Source organism: Balaenoptera ricei, chromosome 9 (assembly GCF_028023285.1).
Source record: "Balaenoptera ricei isolate mBalRic1 chromosome 9, mBalRic1.hap2, whole genome shotgun sequence".
In the NCBI taxonomy this organism is placed as follows: Eukaryota; Metazoa; Chordata; class Mammalia; order Artiodactyla; family Balaenopteridae; genus Balaenoptera; species Balaenoptera ricei.
Window position 1 is genome coordinate 27,183,480 of NC_082647.1, and position 20,077 is coordinate 27,203,556.

A 20,077-nucleotide genomic window follows, 5' to 3' on the forward strand; every position below is an offset into this window, starting at 1 on the left:
TGGCCTTTATGAATAATGCTGCTTTGAACATTTGTGTATATATTTTTTGTGTGGACATATTTTTTCAATTTTCTTGGGTACACAACTAGGAATGAAATGCTGAATCATATAGTAATTCTATATTTTAAGTTTTGAGGAACTGCCTAATTGTTTTCTGTGTCTGTGCCATTTTATATTCCATTCACAGAAGCAATAAATGAGGGTTCAATTTCTCTATGTCCTTGCCAATAGTTGTTATTGCCTGTCTTTTTTATTATAGCCTTTTTGGTGCATATGAAGTGGCACCCCATTGTGGTTTTGGACTGCATTTTTCCTAATGGCTAATGAAGTTCAGCATCTTTTCATGCAATATTGTTCACTTATATATCTTCTTTTGAGATATGTGTAATCAGAATGGGATATTTGTCTTTTTATTGTTTAGTTTTTAGTTCTTTATATATTCTGGATATTAGACTCTGATTAGATATATGATTTACAAATATTTCTTCCATTCTCTGAATTGTCCTTTCACTTTTTTGATGGTGCCCTTTGAAGCCCAACAGTTTTTAATTTTAATGAAGCTCAACTTATCACTTTTTTTCTTTTGTCAATTGTACTTTTGGTGTCATATCTAAGAAACCTTTCCCAACCTATGGTCACAAAGATTTACTGCTATATTTTATTCTATGGATATTTCAGTTTCAGCTTTTACACTTAAGCATATGAGCCATTTCAAGCTAATTTTTGTGTATGACATGAGGCAGGGTTCCAAGTTCATTCTTTTGTATATGGATACTCAATTCTCCCAGTACCATTTCTTGAAAAGATTCTTCTTTCTCTATGGCACCCTTGTCAAAAATCAAATGACCATAATTAAATGGATTATCTCTAGCTTCTCAGTTCTATTTCATTTATCTATATGACTGCCCTTATGACAGTACCACACTGGCTTGATTACTATAACTTTGTGGTGAATTTTGAAATCAAGAAGGATGAGTCCTCCAACTTTGTCCTTTTTCAAAATTGCTTTGGTTCTTCAAACACCAACTTCTGAATAACCATAATTTGTTTGTTGGTTGTTCTTTCAAGTAAAAATTATATTCTATGGTAATAGTGGCTAGTTCCACTCTCAAGCTTGCAAGTGCTTTTGTTCAAGACAACCACTGGACTTTATAATACGTAGCAGAAGTGCTCTGTGCTTCTCTTTTTATCACACAGAATATTAAAGGATGTGTACTCAAGGGCCAAGATTTAATACATTTAACAAATTTTACTACTTTATTAAGACTTCTTTAGAGAAATTGACTTTTAATATTTATTTATTTATTTTACAAATGTGTGTGAGACCACAAAGACCACAAGTGCTACTACCTTGATTCCTGCTCAGTCCACAGCAGTTTTGCCCGTCACTGAATTTGCACCATCAGTACAAATGTCAACACAGTAAAAAAGGTAAAAATTTCTCTGCATGTATTTGGTAATACCAAGTCTGGTAAAAAAAAAAAAAAAAAAATCTGTGAGGAGTAAACTTTTAAAATGCCATTTTATGGCCCGCATAACTTCAGAAAGCCTGTCAACAAACATTTAATTCATATTTTATCGCATATATCTTTTAAACTATATAAAGTAAAAATAATTGTCCAAGTAATCTTGTCATAGTTATGAATATTTACCTCCGATAGAAAATATAGTTATTATTAGTGCTACCATTACTTGGATAAGGATACTTTTTAGGTCTTTTAAAATATTCCCTAGACCCAGAATAGTCTGTGATTGTGTAATAAGGTATTTTCTGTATACATTGCAATTTGTGGCTATGGCATTTGAGATAGCATAAAATATTTTAGACAAAATGTTCTTTCAGTGAAGTTTACATTTTTTCTACTGTAATTACCAAATGCCAGAATTAATTTTTCTCAGATAATTATTCCTTTAGCATAGTTGACAATCCCAGGCATTTAACTCATTCATTAAAATGCAGTAATGATTTCTCCAATGGTTTTCACTACCAGTAATGACATGCATTATTACACATTACTAATTTCCATGAAGAACAATGAGATACTATGTTATTGGTATTTACATTTACAGGACTATACTTTGTTGCATGCTTATAAAGAAAACGAAGAAAGGACCCAGGTCAAATTAACATCAGATATTTTTCTTAAAGATTAAATAATCACTATATTAGTATATGATATTAGAATTGCTACTAAATATTTTTATTATTATGTAATTTCATTAATAATTGGAATAAACATATGGCTGAGAAGGACAACACTGTAATTATTAAAACAAATATATGATGATAGTTATGAGTAAACTTGGAACTAAAACAATTTTTCAAGACAATTTTTGGATTAAATATTCTGAAGTTTTTTTTTCTTTGATGTTTTGCATTTGCATTTGTTGTCATTGTTACTTTCTCCAGTTACTAAGCATTTATTAATTTCAAAACAAGCCACTGAACTTGTGAAATTATCTACTTTAAATGCTTTTTTGTGTTAAATGTTAAATGTCTTATTGTGCTGGTATTCCAGTGTTTACATTAGTACTCACTAAAATAAAACAGTTACTTTTTGATAAAAGTTAATTTGTGATTTGAGCCACTAAAACAACAGAATGCAAGCATTTCTCAGTTTTACCTTGAAGAGTCATCTTCAATTTTATAAAATAAAAATGTAGACTTAATCATCAGACTTTATATCTGGTGGACAATATATCAAAATATTCGCATATGCTCATTGATTAAAACACTTATTCAGTTGGGCAACCACTAATTGATATGCAAATATTTCATCCATTAAGGTGAGCTTTACTAAAAATGTATGATTTTTCTTTAAGATTATAGCTCCTCATTGCAAAGACATGCTATTTTTACCCTATTTGTATGAAGCAACTGTGACATGCAGGGACTGATTAGCTTAAACCACAGATGTGTTTGCCTTAGGGAAGTAGCAGTAGCCTAGTTTTCCCCATAAATATGATAGCCAGAATTCAAATTATTTCCAATCCAAAGCCACGACTGTCCCAATTCTAGTAGTTCAGTGATTAAATTGGAATACAGTAAAGAGGAAAGGAAGATTCAACCTGTAAACATTTAATGTCTGTATGTTTTTTTCTAAGGCTAAAAATAATAATTCTGTATATTACTAGGGATTGGCTCTCACTAGGCTAACATTGGTAGGCGACTCATTTACGCAGCACTTGAAAAATTCATTTGCATCAGTCATCAACACATGGATGCATAATGAGGGCGGGTATTTTTCAGGAAGAGAACACACATTTAATTTGACATTTTCATGTTGAACTTGAGGCAGCCAGCTTCCCTGGCTTTACTCCATCTTTTCATCCCACCAAACCTTCCCTCCTACTCATCAAATAAGCAGAGCATTCTGCACCCTAAAACACAGGCAGATGGGTTCTTGTGTCATTATTTGTAATCCGATTGAAAGATCTGTTTTTGCTTCTCCTGGCCCCCATCCCATAGTTCTCTAAAATCAACATTCCGTTCCTTAAATTCACAATCTTTCTTTTTTCTTAGCAAGAAATGAAACTTACCAATAGCATTTCTTTGCAACTTTCTCATGTACTTTATAGTCATGCATAATCTCTGGGTGAGAGTAATTCACATAAAGTGTTGGAAACTGTTTTTCTTAATTCAGTAACAGTAGTACACTTATAAAATGGAAAGTGCCAAATAAATGCCATATAATAACAACAATTTTATTGAAGTCAAGTCATCTAACCTTTCCTATAAATGTAAATGCTTCATTATTTAAGCATGCATTTAAAACCATTTTCGTGGGTTCTCTTTATTCATGACTATTTATTCTGAATTATCACATAATTGGATGATTTCTCATTTTCTTTTAATAATTGCTTGAAGCATCTAAAAAGCACTAAGTGTTAAGAGGTCGTTCCTTAGCAGTGACTGTCAGAATTTCTTGGAAATGATTTTCCTAGGTTTCTAGGTTACATTTTTCTTGCCCCATTAGTATGCCTAAAATTCTTTGTTGAGCCAGGGAGGGATATATAATGTTATGCTTTTAAACTGTCCAATCAGTACTTGTGTATCTACATCCTTGAATTTTTTTAATCTATAAAGAACTACATAAATCTAATGTGTAAAAAATAAAGAGAGCAAGCCCCACTGGGGACATATGAAATATTGAAAAATATAGTAAGAATAAAAATCAGCTTAGGGGCTTCCCTGGTGGCGCAGTGGTTGAGAATCTGCCTGCCAATGCAGGGAACACGGGTTCGAGCCCTGGTCTGGGAAGATCCCACATGCCGCGGAGCAACTAGGCCCGTGAGCCACAGCTGCTGAGCATGCGCATCTGGAGCCTGTGCCCCGCAACGGGAGGGGCCGCGATGGTGAAAGGCCCGCGCACCGCGATGAAGAGCGGTCCCCGCACCGCGATGAACAGTGGTCCCCACTTGCTGCAACTGGAGAAAGCCCTCGCATGAACCGAGGACCCAACACAGCCAAAAATAAATAAATAAATAAATAAAGTAGCTATAAAATTAAAAAAAAAAAAAATCAGCTTAAATACTGAGCCGTGAAACAACATTTTACAAAGTGGCATTTCCCATTCATAAAAAAACCTTGCCTTGTGTCCTGGGGAAAGTGAGACTACCTCCAAAGTTCATGGCAGTTGATTAGACATAGTTAAATCTTTGCATAAGAAGTATGAGTGCTTGGACTTTTAGCTTGATCAAGGTAAAATTCATATTCTATATTTAGAAGGTACTCTAACCTGATTTAATCACAAATTACAGAAATATCACAGTGAGGGAAGGAAAAGGAAGGGTGGCAATTAAATGAGACAACTGGTTTTCCCATATCTTTCATTTGACCTCTTCACCCTCAGTCCCCCCATCTTCTTTGATTCTATCTTTCCAATCCTTCCAAAATAATTTGAAAGAAGTGCCTCATAGGAAATGCAGACTTTCTAGAGATAGGCAACAAAAAGGTTGAAATTTACCAGTGTGTGATTTTCACCAGAGGACAAATACTCTTTCACTCCCTTTCAGTCAGGTGAACAAAATGCTCGTTATTATATTTTAAGTTTTCTACTGCATACAGAGTACGTTGTTCAGTATCAGGAAAAGTTGATTCTGGAAAGGTAAAATATCCCTGCTTCAGAGAGCTTACATATTAAGAACAAGTTGATAGATAAGTGATAATTTTTTTTTTAAAAAAATGAGGCACAAATGTTATAAAGATTTTTATTCAACTAATAGTTTTTTTAAGAACTTATTATCTAGCATCATGTAGTGAAAAATTCATCATACTGGGGATTAGGAAACAGTGCTGATTTTGGCTGTGGCTTGATTGGGCGTGACTTGGTTATGTTATTGAACATCCTATGATGCCTGGGACACAATAATTGCTTCATGAATGTGATACTACAACTAATGCAATGCTTAAAATTGAATAAATGGAATAATAATGAAATTTTTAAATGAATAAAAAAAATGAATGAATGAATGAACAAAGTGTATGGAATTGAATCTAAGGAGGAGAGAAAACTGCTGCAGGTCAATGATAGTTTCAGGATGAGGTTAAGTAAATAAGCAACACTTCAGATGTGTCCATTTTTTGCCTTCAGATTTGTTTCATGGTTGATATTGTTATAATACAAAAGAAACCATCAAAAGCTTATTTTTGATCAGGCTTTTATTTTATATTTCCACTGCCATGTTCTTCTTGACATTTGAGAAGTACTTTTTAATACTTCCAAGATTCTGGTCTTTGTGCATCTTTACTGAATTAGAATAAGCACAATGCACTTTCTATTGATGGAGCCGTCTGAGGTTCCTGGCCTGGAGGGGCACGGATGAAGGAAAGCTGGTGTCAGCACATTTAGGGCACATCAGAGAACAATCGAGCAGTGTGCAGGGTCTGTGCAATCACTTGCTCTCATTAGATACTTTTTAAATGTTTGCATGCTTGCCAGTGGCAAAGATGGCAAACTTCAAGTAATTGGGAACAAAATTTTTATTGTCCCCTGCAGTTCTATAAAAACCAGTGGTTAATATATTTTTCTTTTTTTTTCTGAATGACTTTCCACTTCAAACCTTTGGTCAGGAGTCTGGGTCTATAGTCAGTATCTGGAGTCCTTAGCAGATGGGATGACAGGGATTAACAGGCGTTTCTGTAGGTGGTGAAGTGTAACCAGCAAGATACTAGTAGCTAATGTTTTTAAACTCTTTATAATTTACCCTGTGATTCCCATATATGATCTCATAAGGGGAGGGGAGGTATTTTTCTTAACCTTTTTTTACACTTGAGGAAAACAGGAAAATCGAGTATCAGTTAATTGCTCAAATTCACTTATTAGGAGTGCCATTGTTAGGGTCATTGTTAGGAATCACATACCCTTCCCCTGCTTACCTAAAAATCATTTTGGAGGCTGATTTTATAATGGATTTAAAAACTGAAGAGGCAAGAAATATTTATTACCATTGGCAGGGCAGAGATTTGGCAGATGTGTTTCACTCAAGCACATTTAAGACAATACATTTAGGGAAGTGTGTACTGTAGGGTGAGGGGGTTTGTCTACCCAGTTGTTACTTGGAGAAGATGGGGCAAGGCAATTAGAGGGAGAAAAAGTAACTACAACAAATAATTTCTCTTACTTTTGCTCCAATCACCATTTCACTTACCTGCCGATGAAATAAAAATTTATATTTTAAGGCAAGACAAGAAAATTTAAACATAAAATATTTCTCTGCCAGTTTGGGCCTCCTCCCTCCCCTCTAGTGTGCATTGTGCATCTGCATTATGCATCAACCAGACCTCCCCAATGGCAGAAATAACCTTCTTAAGCCTAAAGATCAATTTTTCTTCTTCTGGAGCTAGTCATGAAACTCCTTAGAAGTTAACATTCCTTTCTCAATCTTGTAGGGATCATGATGACCCACCACTTGCCTTGTGTGTGCAGTTAACTCTGGTGAACTTTATGTACAGTGACAATATATCGTTTCCCTTAGAGATAGCAATTGGTGCAGAACAGACTGGTCAGATGACCTGGGGAGACACTGGGCCACACCTAATAGAATTTTACAGCTTAAATACTTACTTATGACCTTATTAATGTTACTAGTTATGTTACTTGTATTTTGCCTATTTTACAAGATTGTTGTTTCTTGCATTACCAAATGTGTGACTAATCCTGAGATAAAACTAATGTGATTAGGTGACTTGAAACAATTGACCAAATATATAGTCCTATAAGATCAATGATTGTAATAGTGTAACTCTAGATATGGGAAGAAGCAACCAGAGGGAACCATTTCCTGAACCATAACAGACTAGTAGGACAGGCGGTCCAAAAGCTTTTGGCTACTGTTAACAGGGCCAGTCCAGTAATAGCACTTTGAGTGGTATCAACGAAATTCTTGCTTGACCTGGGAATGGGCATTCTTAGTGCCATGGGACAAATTGGTCATGAATTGCCTCCCAAACCTTGGTGGAAATTAAGACCGAAAGGGAAGGGATTATAAAATAAAGAATGTTGCCCACCATCTTGTTCTACAATAATCAAATTATCAGCCACTGCAGTCACTGACCTACCAGACACTCTGAAAGGAACTTGGGGTGAAGATCAGGATGAGGTAATCTGTGCTCTGGGAACAGGCCTTCAAATAGTTAGATATTTTCAGGAGAAATCTTTTATGAAACTGGATTCTTACATCTTGCCATACCTGGAAAAGCACTAAAACCATCAACTAAGATGTCTGTTTCTCATGACTAGCAGCAACCTCCTACTGAGATGTGTGCTTGATTGCATGTACCCCCTTTGCCAAAATAACATGTATGCTGACCTCCCCCTTTACCTCTTTGGAACAGTCCTCAGAGCTTTCTGAAAGACTGTCTCCTGGGTTATAATCCTCAGATTAGCTCAAATAAAATTTTCCATCTCTTTCTTAGATTGATTATTGATTAAGTTTTTTGTAGACACTACCACAACCACAGCATGAACCGATTTGTTAGTGAGACTTCTGAGCTTGCCCTGGAATCTGTTTTCTATTCTCTGACATCAGTTCCCATCAGAACCAAAAGGGTCTCCCAGAGCAAACAACTTTCACTTCAAGATCATGTCATATCCTTAATTACTAATGCCTTAAAATACCATAACCCTTAGCTTTTTGATCTATGCCTTCTACCTTTGTTTTTTAATCTTTACTGTGACTTTCAAAGTTGTTCCTATTTTTTTTTTAATCTTTATTGGAGTATAGTTGCTTTACAATGTTGTGTTAGTTTCTGCTGTTCCTAGTTTCAAATGTCATTATTTTCTGAAGTTGTGGTGTGAGTAGTTGTGGTTCTCTGAATTCTTCGCATCTTTCTTGTCTTTCACCTTCAGTGGTGTATTCAATGAATATTTTTGAGCTCCTGCAGTGTAGTAGAGGCACAAAGATGAATGCAGAATGTTTCCCGACCTCACCATTGGTTGAGAGAGATATCAATGGTGTTTCTAAAACACAGAGATAAGTGTATTAATAGTCAAGTCAATCCAGGTCATTGCTGGATCTTTCTAAGGAAACTTGAGTCTCTCTGTCCACCAGAAACAGGATTTCCTTTGGTGAGCAAAGCCACAGGCTGATGCTGGAAAGGCCTTGGTACTCCCTACATCTACCCTCCACCCATCAACAGATTTCAGGGATTAAGTCACTTGACAACCTGTGGTAAATTTAATCCACTAGGGCTCATATTATTATTATCTCTGGTCACCACCCAGTATATAGATCCCTCAGTTATCTACTCTTTCCTGCAGCCTCACCTTAGGCCTCCTGCCCCTGATCTGTCCTAATGCTACTCCTCTTGGCACTGCTTTCTGGTCCTGATCTCTCTCTTTTACTCTTTGAAACTCCCTGATCCTAGTTAACAAACTTTCCTGTGTTTCCTACAACTGGTGGCCTTAATTGAAAAGACCTTCCGTATGTAAGCCCTTCTCCTGTTCAAGTGGGAAAATCTAATATTGGGAAGGAGGTAGTCACAAGAGTCTGTGTGTATTTATGGCTTATCTACAAGAATTCTCAAAATTAGTTGTTGTTTGTTTTGGTTTTGTTTTTAGAAGCCATGGGGGTGAGAGTTCCCCAGGTGTGTTCCTATGATCTTGAAGTCTGTCCATAGCAAGCATCTGACACTTGCCTGGATCATCGTTTCCGAGTACCTGTAAAAGTAAGAGCATAAAAATAAACCAGTTGGTTAACTTATTTACAACACAGGAACAGACTCACAGACATAGAAACAAAACTTATGGTTAGCAAAGGGGAAGGTGGGGAGGGATAAATTAGGAGTTTGGGATTAGCAGACACACACTACTGCATATAAAATAGATAAACAACAAGGCCCTACTGTGTAGCACAGGCAACTATATTCAATATCCTGTAATAAACCATAGTGGAAAAGGATATGAAAAAGAATATGTATATATATACACATATATGTGTATACATATCAATATATATCTGAATAACTTTGCCGTACACCAGAAACTAACACAACATTGTAAATCAACTATACTTCAATTAAAAAAAAAACAAAAACAGACATTTGGTCAGGTCCAAGATATTCTGTGCAATCAAGTTTTCTCTCTCTGACCAAGAATGTGTCTATTCTGCCTCATAATCACTTCAGTTTTAAAGAATATATTTCAAATAGCTTAGCCTCCTACTACAACATATTTTCTTTCTTTTGTGAACTTTTCTAGATTTTTAAACTTAATTATTTTTTTTCCTTTGTAATTTATTTTTCACTTCTGCTATCTCTTGAAGTAAAGAGTTTGGTATGTTTGCTTCCTGCTGGGGAAAGTACTACAAGAAATTTTGTGTCATTTTGCATAATTGAGTAATAAAGTATTCTGGTTACCAGAAAAAAAAATTCAAGCTACACACATTCAAGAAATAAGGGTATAGTAGACTATACCTAATAATAATCCTGTTCTATGCCTAATTTATACTTTCTTTGGATGACTCAGAAGGCAATTCAAGATCACACAGAAAGCTCAGGGACGGCATGGCATATTACGGTAAATATGCAGAGTGTCAGTTAACAGAGTTTCCAGATTCTCTGAGAAATATGCTTTATGTTTAAAAGTAAAAAAAGTATGTTAATGTAAAGTGCTTTATAAATAGAATTATATGTGCTGTTTCTGAGAAAATGATAGAAGTAAAAGTCTCAAGGTCACTTTCTTGAACTCTAGAAACTTCTTGCAAAGAATATATCACTAATCTATTTTCTAGATTTCATTATCTTCTTTCAAAAATGATATTCATGTTTTTGCCTATGCCAGTAATATATTTTCTAATTCCACCTCCTATGTGCCAATAGGACATAATGTTGAAGTAAAGAGAACATGAGCATTGAGGTCACAAATTTGGGAATGAAATCCTCTTCCTAGCTTTGTGACCAAGGATAACTTAAAATTTTTTTTTAACGTTTCCCAGTTTTATTTTTCTAATCTATAAAATAAAAATAATTTTTTAGCACATTGAGTTCTTGTGAGCAGTAAATAAGACAATTTAGGTAAAGCCTTTAGAATTGTTCCTGGAATATACTCTGGGCTCAGCAAAAGCATTCTCTTAACGCTATCATTTTTTTCTTTAAATTTATTAGTTCATAGGTGAGGCCCTATTACTTTTGAAATTTAGTGCATACATCTTTGTTAACTTGAAATGGACTTCATCATCTTCTAATGGTTGTTTTTCCAGATGCAAGAGGCCTAATCCCTTTAATCAGTGCTTATCCATGGAATGGATGCAGCATCTGGCAGCTGAGGGCGTGAGGAAATACTGTGGAGGTAGAGGGAGGACTCAGGATTGTCCTAGTCTCTCAGTCTGAAAGTTCTGTTTCATACCAAAGCGAAGTCAGCTTTTTTATATCCTCCTTTTAACTTCCCTACTCCTGCTCCCGGGCCTGCACTGACTGCGTAATCATTCTGGTCATTGGACAAACTTCCTAATATTTAAAAATGGCCATTGTGTTTCACATAAAACTTCTCTCTTCCATTTCAACACACCCAGTTCCTACAAGCCTTCCTGATAACTGTTTTCCCAAACATTTATCATCCTGGTCACTCTCCTCTCTTCACAGCATCCTAAAGTGGTCTTGGAGCAAGACATGCTATTCTAGGTGTTGTAAAGAATTATGGGATTTCCCCCTCTCGTGGACACTGTTTCCATTAATGCAGGATACAATTGTATTCATTTTGGAAAAGTCTTGGTGTCCTGTTGGATGTTAGGCTTGAATTCAATGACAATATTTGAGGTTCTTTTAAAATTGAGGTATAGTTGATTTATAATATTGTGTTAGTTTCAGGTGTACAGCAAAGTGATTCAGTTATATATATATATATATATTTTCATATTCTTCTCCATTATAGGTTATTACAAGATATTGAATATAGTCTCCTGTGATAGTGCAGTAAATCTTGTTGTTTATCTATTTTATATATAGCAGTGTGTATCTGTTACTCTCATACTCCTAATTTATCCCTTCCCCCGTATTTGAGTTTTTTAAATTGGAACGACTTGCTGTTAAAACAGGTTTCCTCATCATGTAGTTGCTCTGATGTATTTTGAACTTAATTCTAGGATTTCATATTTTTATCTGTCAAATTTTATATTACTTTTATGTCATTGCTCTCATATATTGAGAGTTGTCGATCTATATTATATTATATATATTATATTATATATTAGTATTTGATTTCAGCATTGGGACATCTGATGTTTTAAAATACAATGTATAATAGTGGAAACCCTACTGATAAAGAAGTAGATCAAATCAAAGCTTAATATACAGGTGGCTGACATGCTAGACATCTCTTCAGGTTGGAAATGAACAATAATCAATATCATTCGGTCTCTAGCATTATTTTACCTCTCTCGTCACTGATAGTTTTTCTAAGTGGGTAACTTATTGAATGAATCTGGTGAATCTTTCATCATTCTATGATGTAAATCATTAGGACTGGAACACTGGACTCATTTAAAGCATATGTGTATTCTCTTACTATTTCCACACCTTTCCTCAGCGTTAAAGTTTTGCTCTGAACACAAACATGCACACACATACACACACATTCACACACACAGTCACATTCACTGCAGAAAATTTAAAAACTACTTTTCACTTAGAAAATTTAGAAAGCACATGCAATTCTGATTCAAAGAACAGAACCAGTTGTATGACTGTTTCTCCTGTCTCACGCCTAACTAATAGCTACATGTCCCTTCTCTCTTTAAGCACACACACACACACACCACACACACCTCTTGTTTATATAAGGTTAGGATCATATGATCTATAATAATTTATCTTATTCTCATTTTTTTTTTTAGCATTTTCCAAAGTTGTGAAAAAATATGGGAGAATATGAATGTTAATGGCTGCATGTATACTATAAAATAGATTCAACATAAATTATATAACAAATTCCCAGATAAAGTATATATCCAAATTTTGGCTATTGTTAATAATCTCATAACAAAACTAATTGTAGCCAAATAATTCTCAGTACCTCTGGTAATTTCTTCTAGATAAATGCCTAGAAGAGATTAATTAAACAGTCATAAATTTACACATACATACAATATATATTATACATTTATGTTTCTTTTAACAAAAAGTATATATTTTAGAAAATATATAAAATGCAAACATTGAAAAGTCAAAAAAATTATAACCCACAACCCAGAAAAACAATGTTATTAATTTAATCTTAATAACATAGTGCATATATTTCATGTATTTTTTTATATTTAAGATTTAAAATATAATGAGGTTATACTGTACATATTATTTTTAGAATTCTTTTAGTTAAAAATAGGTCATAATCATTATTCATATCATTCATTACTTTTCTACAGTATAATTTTAATATCTATATAGTATTCTATTGTATGACTTTAATTTTAAAAAAGAGATTTCTTATTATTGGTTAGTTATGCCAGTTCTATATTCTTTGTTATGTAGACTGTGATGAGTATTCCTGATATTAAATCTTTGTATATATTCACATCAATTTTCTAAGGATAAAGTCTTAAAGATGAAATTGCTTGTCAAAGAGCATATGCAATTCTAAAGCTTTTTATGAACCTTATTCAATTGTTCTTTGGAAAATATCCACAAATTTTCCCTACTAGCAGTATAAAATCACATTTCCTCAGATTCTTACCAACATCATTTATACATTTTGGCCTCGCTTTAAGTGAAAATTATGTTGTATGGTTGTTTCTATTTGGCATTTCTTTCTTTGATTACCAGTGAAGTTTCACGTTTGGGGTTGCGTCTGGGTGTGTGTGAGTGTGTGTGAAAGACAGAGACAGAAGGAGATGGAGAGAGAGCTTGTGTGTGAATTTGCTCTTCAGTCTTTATTATTTTCTAAAGATTTTTCTGTGTTTGACATTTGATAATGTATTTGATATTAATGAAATTAAACATTTATCTTTGAATAACATTTTTACAACTTTTCTTAAAAATGTTTCCCATTCTCCAATACTGTAAAATATTCAACATTATTATTAATACCACTATTTTTATTGCATTTCAATATTGTTTTCTGGAATTTGTTCCTGTGTGAGTTATGATGTAAGAATCTGACTTATATTTTTCCAAAAATTTTAATCAGTTCTCCCAGCACTAAATTCATCTCCCTACTGATTTGAAGTAATGCAAGCAAAGTATAATTAATTCAGATATAGAGAATGGCTGTTTTTATTCCATTATCTATCAGTTTTACTATTTTCCATTTTTAATTTGCAAATTTTTGTTTATAGCGATATAAACACCTATGTGAGTCTTTATACGATTTGGCATTTCAACTCTTTGATATTATTTTATATTTTTATCATATATGTCTTATTTTAAGGAAAATCTTTGACTTCAGTTTTGCAGTTATTTTCATAAATTTTTTATACTTACTGACTAGATTCAAAGCTTGCTGCAGTTTTGATATCTTCCCTTCTCAGTTATTTGGGATACAGTTTTAATGATTATTTTCCAAAAGGAACATGTAAGCAGTATTTTTTCTGAAATCTTTTATGTCTGTGAATGGCTCTCCCTTAATTTCATCCGTTAATGACAACATGGATTGTTATTTTGAGGGTCAACTTTTCATTTTCTCTGAGCCTACAGGATGATGCTTGCTGTCTTTGTTTCTGCAGGGATTTTTCTTAGGCTCCTGTTGTTTTACTTTTCTCTCTTTTCAATCCTGTGCAGATTTTTCCCACGGTCCCTTAGCTCTGTAGTCTATCTTCTTGAGCTGAATGCTTGGATCCTTTCCTCAGTTCCGTGGCTAGCGCTTTGTAAGAAATATACTCCAGTCCTTTTCCCCATGTCTGATAAATACTCATATTATATATATATATATATATATATATATATATATATATATATATATACTCATATATCTTCTACTCTCATAATCTGTTTCTCTGAGACCCTGAACCATTGGATTACATGAAAAAAATTATAATTCTCAACATACACTTCCTCAAAATCCTCCTTAATTCTTCCCCTTCCTTGAATGTCTTACTTGTAATTGCATTAAAAGCCATAATTTCAGCTTTAAATTCTTCTTCAACATATAAGTATTTGGGGAAAATATTTAAATTTCTATATGCCTTTTTTGGGTCTAACTTTTAGTTAATATTTCGATGTGCAGCTTTAGTTTTATTTGATTAAAAAGCTACCTACATAGTTTTTCTCTCCTTTTTTTAATCACAAGTCCCTTCCACGTTCTTGCTCAGGTTTATGTGTTTTTTTGTGGTCCAGTTTAATTTCTCTGTATCTGTGACTTTTATACATCCTACACTTGCTTTAAAGGTAACAGAATATCATTTAATTTGGGTCTTTGTTGAAGAGCTAGGAGTCAGGTAACAAGTGAATCCCTCTTTCTTCATCTATCTTCTAACCCATGTCTACTACATGAGATAGTTTACCTAGGAAAAAAACCCACATTCTTTATTTTATTCACTTTTAACTCTAATCTTTCTGATTTTGTCTGTTTCATGTGAATGTGTATGTGAACTCTGAGTTAATTACTATGCTAGACACTGGCTCTATAGCATAGATATGTCTAGAGCTTGCAGTCTAACAGAGAACACAGATATAAAAGACAGTAAGGTAGAGTTGGAAGGTTCTTCTTTCTTTTTTTTGAAAAGGGGATTTTAAAAAAATTAATTTATTTATTTATTTTTGGCTGTGTTGGGTTTTCGTTGCTGTGCGCCAGCTTTCTTTAGTTGTGGTGAGCAGGGGCTCCTCTTCGTTGTGGTGTGCGGGCTTCTCATTGCGGTGGCTCCTCTTGTTGCGGAGCATGGGCTCTAGGCGCCCGGGCTTCAGTAGTTGCGGCACGCAGTCTCAGTAGTTGTGGCTTGCAGGCTCTAGAGTGCAGGCTCAGTAGTTGTGGTGCACGGACTAAGTTGCTCCAAGGCATGTGGGATCTTCCTGGACCAGGGCTTTGAACCCGTGTCCCCTGCATTGGCAGGCAGATTCTTAACCACTGTGCCATCAGGGAAGCCCCAGAAGGTTCTTTGAAGAAATGGTTAAGCAAGAAAAAAAAAAGACCTTCTGACACTGACATTTTACTAATCCCTAATGAAACAGCCTAATGACCCAAAATTGTTGCCCACCGTACAGAAGTTCTAATCGGTTTTTGGTGCCTTTTTGTTGCATGCCGTCTTCTAGATTCCTTGGGATACGTAGGAACCTTTCAAAGGCCTTATCCCCGAAAGTATCTCACTCCACAGCTTTTCTTGCTGGAATTTTCAGCATGTCCATTGTTTGCCCCAACTGGTATCCTTTGCCTCAGGTCTCAGTAGCTAGCTTCTTTTCCTTTCTCAATGTTTTCGAGGAATTTCCTTGCATAGTCCCCTTGCTCCTCTGAGAGAGTTCTGCGTTAGGTAAAATAAAGGCAAGCCTTTTGCACTAGTCCTTCAGGGAGCTCCCAGAGAGGTCAAAAGAGATACACAATTTTTTGAAAACAAGGTTCTCTCTGCTCTCTCCAGACCAGAACCAATATCAGGAAATGGGGACCGCCAAGCTATGGAGGGGAGAAGGGACCAAGGCAAGTCAAAACACCACAAAAGTCTCCTACTGGGTTTCAGTCACCGTTTTCCTGATTAAGCATTCACGTGGTTATTGTAAACCTCGGCCTATATATTATTCTAGAGTTCTGATAAGGTTGCTTCTACACATTTTTTGCCAGAATTTTTGGTGTTTCTGAGGCATGATAGGCTGTTGGAGGTCCCCGCTCTATCATTTTCACTGATGTTACTCTCGACTTATATTTTTTACTTAAAAGGCATGTCTGAGTGCTCTCCCATAGAAATACATAAAAGCTTCTTTATTCTTTTTATCAGTACAGTGTTCCATTGTGTAGTTCTACTCTGATGATTTAATGAATCTCCTATTGCTATACATCTAGCTTGTTAACAACCTTTTGCTATGACAAGTGGTATGTAATGAATAGCCTTATACATGTTATTTCATATCTCTGCTTGCATATTTCTATAATAAATTCTGAATGCATTGGTGTGCCAATGGATATGTGCATTCATAATTTCAAAAATATTTCCAAATTATGTTATATGTGACTCTTACCAGTTTACAGAGTTACTAACAATGCATGGGAATTCAAGGTTTATTATAGGCTTTCCAACATAGTGCTTCATCAGATTTTTTCATCTTTTCCAGTTTGATGCAGTATAGTTTTTATTTGCATTTCTCCAGTTATTAATGAGGTTGAGTATCTTGCAATAAACTAGAGACCCACTTTTGTTTTAACTTACGTGACTATTTTATTTATTTATTGCTCATACCTTTATGGCCATTTGCTATTGGTTTGTGAGAATTTTTGTATTGGGAGAGCACTCATAATAGTTCCATACATATTATTATTGTTTGTCATTTTTTTCTTCTAATTTGTACTTGTTGATTTTTCCATGCATATTATATGCAGTCATATCAATCATTTTAAAATATTTCCTAGGCTTTTTATCATAGTTAGTAAGACCTTGAAAACTAGGGGATTAAAAAAAAATTTAGGCATGATTTCTTCTAGGTTTTTTAGACTTCACTTACTAAATTTAAATATTTACTGAGGATATTTCTTATTGTAGTACAGGAAGTTTGGATCCAACTTTAATTTTTCCAAATGAGACTCCACTAGAACATAGTGGGCTCAACACCTCTTACTGAATAATTTCATTCCTCCCTCCTCCCCCTACCCCCTACACTAATTTGAAGTACCAAGTTTATAATACACAAAATTTCTGTAGTATTTGAATATATATATATAAATTTTCTCTTAAGGGATTATGTCCTATCAGTTCTAAAAACTGAGATTCCCTCCAATATATTATCAAGGTATTTGTAGACCATCTTTTATCCTGCTCAACTTTTAATTTTCTCATTAATCTCATTAATAATCTCTGATAATCGTCTTTTATGGCAGCCTCATTAGAATGAAAATAACTGGCTCAGAAATGTTGAAGACTCACTTGTAATTACCGCTAGTTTTCTACGTTCTATATTGGCTGATGTGAGATGGTAGAGACTGTTCCTGACTATGTCAGTCACATCATGGGACAAGTTAACCAGGCATATCAATGCATACGTTTTGTTGGATATTACAGACCCCTGGAACATATTTCACTATATATACCTACTCTAAATTAGATTTTAAATTGTAAAGGTAAGCTACCCAATATGTGATGTTGTTCTGGGTAAGTGGTGGTTAATGTCATGGATCTGTAAGAAACCTAAATTTTGGAATATTTATAGCTCCATATCAAGGGTTTAAACTTTATAATTTACAGATATCTGAGGAAAGTCCTAACAAATTTATTCTAATGATTTTGAGTATATTATATGGCAAACTAGATATAATTAATTTTTACAGGTGGACTAAGTTTAAAAAAGCATTGCTTTTCTTAACATGTGCTTTTTCTGGGGGTAGGGAGAGAGTACACTTACATTTTATTATCGTTTGGTGAATAATGATGTAAAATTAAAATTTGACTTCTAGATAGATGTTCTTATATGTATTTTCTCATTACTTGAAATTATTTCACTATACCTGCTCAAGAAAGTGGTACATTTCCTAAAATATTAGTTATACACTTTTATTTGGCATATAGTTCTATTATATTTAAGGAGATGTAGTGGAAAATACAGGATTATTAAAACTAATGGAGAAAATTGGAGCATTTTGCATATTTGTAGTGTTAAAACACGAAATATATATTAGGAGTATCTTTAACCAACAAAAGAGGACAAAAGGGAAATGGTAAATATTATTAAGAAAGAATAAATAAACTTGAGAAGCTGCAACATAAGATTATGGGTTTCAGCATATAATTTTATTAACTTGAGAACAGACCTCCAGAGAAAAGCACTTTCCTTCTTTTAAGAATTTTCAATGACACTGGACATACTTTAGCTGTATTGTCACGTGGTTTTTAAATCAAAATGATAAAATTCTGGTACTTCCATTTAGAGATGAAATTAAGTAGTTATAAGGGAATGAAAATTAATGACTTCAAATAATTTGAGAAACATAATTGCCTATTAAAGTAAGATTAACCTTTATGTGCAGGACATGAATGCAAATTCTAAGAAATATTCTTATGTTTTGTACTTGCTAAAGACATGTGTTGTAACTTTAATACTGAGCATATCACCCATACTTATCTTTGAAAGATAAATGCTCAAAGATATTAAAAAATTAGCTACAAACACTGTAAGATCAAGTATTAAAATTATGTAAATTGTGAGCCAGTGCACACTCAACATGGTTTAACTATAGCAGTTAATTTTAAGATATTATTTTTTAAATTCACAAAATTTCTACAGGTTACTTAGGCACATTCATTAATTACCCAAGATTTTTGGAAATGGAGAGTTAACTTTCTATCATGAATGAGAAAGTCCTCTTTCTTGGAAACTAAAATCTTTCGGTCAGTGCCAAAATCCACATAATTGTTTTGACATCCGGCTTACTCTTTACAGTCTTTTGATGATTATTTGTTGAGATCTCTCAGCTTTAATTTACCCAGCTCTCTCCAAATGTAATCCAGCTTATTTTTAACCTTATTCGAAAAGATTTCCTTATTCCAATAGAAACATTTTTAAATCAAGTTGGGAGATACACAGAAAAGAAGGTATTTGTTCTGCCAAATCATTTACTGCAGATTACCTGAGTTATACCCAGCACCTAAGTAAGCCAGGCTAGCCTGCAAGAATTTCGCTTCTGAAGATGGAAATGACCCCAAGAAACTGACTCGCATTTTCCATTTAATTCAATTTACAGGGATTGGTTTTGATGGGAGTTAGTCACCATAAATGTTGGATATCAATCCTCTCCAAAACCCAGTGGCTTAAGAAAAAAGTATTTATTTAGCTCACAAATTTGTAGGTTAGCTGGGGGAAGGGGCACTATTCTGCTCTTAGCTAGGCTTTCCCAGATGTCTAGGGTGGGCTTGCTTTGGGGTGATCTTGAATGGCCTTGACTGAGATATCTCATCTCTTTTCCACGTGTCTCATCTTCCAACAAACTAACGTCAGCCTGTCCTTCTCATGGATGACAGAAAACAGGAGAGAAGCCCAATTGTGCCAATGATATTCAAGCCTGTGTTTGGGCAAGTCACATGGCTGACCCCAGAGTCAGAGTGGGGGGCCCTGCAAGGCTACATGGCAAAGAGCATGGATACAGGAAGAAGTAAAGAATTAGAGCCATTTTGCAATCTACCACTGTGATTGTCCTGGGATTGTATTCACCACCGCACAGTATACGTACTATCTGTATGCTCTGCTGCTTCCAGAGAGCAGAACTACTTTAAAGCTGTTAAAACCTCACAGGGGAGACAACGAAAGCTGTACTACCTTATGGCACCACGTCCCGTAAATGTTGCACTCAAATATTCAAAGCTCCTATTGTTGACTAATAACAGGAAAGATGCCATTTGGGAACATTATTCTGATGCTAAAGTCTACTGAAACTTCAACAACAGTGCAATTCAGATTTTCCTAGATTTATCTCTTAGGAGAAATAAAGGAAACTCAATTAAATGTTGAATTATTACT